The following is a 2187-nucleotide window of genomic DNA, read 5'->3' as shown; positions in this document are numbered from 1 at the left end:
TTTTTCTCTTCTCTATTTCGCTTATTTGCATTTACTTTATTAATTCTATTTACACTTCCAGGTCTTGAACAGATTGATTAGTTTCCTTCCATTTGTTTGTATTATCAGAGATTGCTTTAATGGATTAATTAATTTCTTCTTTAAGGAACTCAACCATAAATATAAAGATTATTTCAGTGTCTTTGCATTGTTCTTCACCTATGTGACATTCTTCAGGGCCCATTGTAGTAGGTTTTCTGGGCACTAGTTATGACATTTGGTCTTGGCAGTTATTTATTGTGGCTTTTGTACTGGAATATAGGCTTCTTTGTTAAAGAGTATTAGAATTTTATGTACTTATATCTGGTTTTTGTTGGGTTGATTTTTTTTTTTTTTGCTCTTGGTTTCTGTTGTCCCCGCTGGTTCTTTAGATAATATAATGGCTATGTGTTGCATAAAATGGAATGTTTTTGGGATTCTTCTAGTTGGGTCCACTTGGGATCACAATGTGTTTCTGGGTGTTTGGAACTGATACTTAGAAATGGTGATTATCCCTCACCAGCCAATGACTCAAGTACTTTCTAGTTTGCACCTATGCATGAAGCAGAGGCTCTTCTGTGGATCCCCACTCATTCAACCCACACCTCAGTTCAAGCTCAACCTCCTAACCCCGAAGGTTCTGATATATCCAGGATCACTGGCTCACAGGAAGGACAGGCTCCAGTCAGAGACAGGGTGGCCAGAAAATACCAAAGATAACCAGATGGTAAGAGGCAGGTGCAAGAATATAAGTAACAGAAACCAATTTGACTTGGCAATATCAGAATCCAGTTCTCCCACCACAGCAAGTCCTGGATACCCCAACATACCTATAAAGTGAGTTTCAGATCTAAATTCTTATTTCCTGAAGATGATAGACAAGTTTAAGAAGGACATAAATAACCCCCTTAAAGAAACACAGGAGAACACAAGTAAGAAAGCAGAAGATCTTAAAGAGGAAGCACAAAAATCTCTTAAAGAAATAGAGGAAAACATAATCAAACAGGTAAAGGAATTAAACAAAACTGTCCAGAATCAAAAAATGGAAATGAAAACTTTAAAGAAATCACAAAGGGAAATAGCGTGGAAATGGAAAACCAAGGAAAAGGAACAGGAGTCACACATGCAAGCATCACCAACAGAATACAAGAGACAGAAGAGAGAACATCAGGAACAAGAGTCACACATGCAAGCATCACCAACAGAATACAAGGGACAGAAGAGAGAATTTCAGTGATAGAAGATACCATAGAAGACATTCACACAGCAGTCAAGGATAATGTAAAAAAGAAAAGGCTCCTATTTCAAAACATTCAAGAAATCAAGGATATAATGAAAAGACCAAACCTATGATAATAGGTATAGAAGACAGTAAAGATTCCCAACTCAGTGGGCCAGCAAGCATCTTCAACAATTTTATAGAAGAAAATTTCCCTAACCTAAAGAAAGAGATTCCTATAAACATAGAAGTCTACAGAATACCAAACAGATCAGACCAGAAAAGAAATTCCTCCTGTCACATAATAATTAAAACATCAAATGCTCAAAACAAAGAAAGAATATTGAAAACAGTAAGGGAAAAAGGTCAAGAAACATGTAAAGGCAGACTTATCAGAATTAGACCATACTTCTCAAAAGAGACTCTAAAAGCCAGAAGATCTTGAGCAGATAGCATACTTAGTGTAAGAGAACAAAAATGCCAGTCCAGGCTACTATACCTAGCAAAACTTACAATTACTTTGGATGGAAAAACCAAGGTATTCCAAGACAAAACCAAGCTTAAACAATATCTTTCCATGAATCCAGTCCTACAGAGGATAATAGAAGGAAAAGTCCAACACAAGGAGGGAAACTACACCCAAGAAAAAGCAAGAAATTAATCTTTTCACAACAAAACCAAAAGAAGAGAAACACATAAACACAATTTAAACTCTAACAACAAAAATAACAGGAAGCAACAATCATTGATCCCTATTATCTCTCAACATCAATGGACTCAATTCCCCAATAAAAAGACAATAAATAGGCCAACAGCCTGGATATGTAAATAGGACCGAGCATTTAGCTGCATACAAGAAATGCATCTCAATGACAAAGACAGGCACTACCCCAAAATAAATAAATAAATTTTTCCAAGCAAACAGTCCCCCAAAACAAGCGTGAGTAGCA

This window comes from Mus pahari, chromosome 22 (assembly GCF_900095145.1).
Source record: "Mus pahari chromosome 22, PAHARI_EIJ_v1.1, whole genome shotgun sequence".
Classification (NCBI taxonomy): Eukaryota; Metazoa; Chordata; class Mammalia; order Rodentia; family Muridae; genus Mus; species Mus pahari.
The sequence above is the reverse complement of the archived record's forward strand: the minus strand, read 5'-3'. Positions refer to the sequence as shown.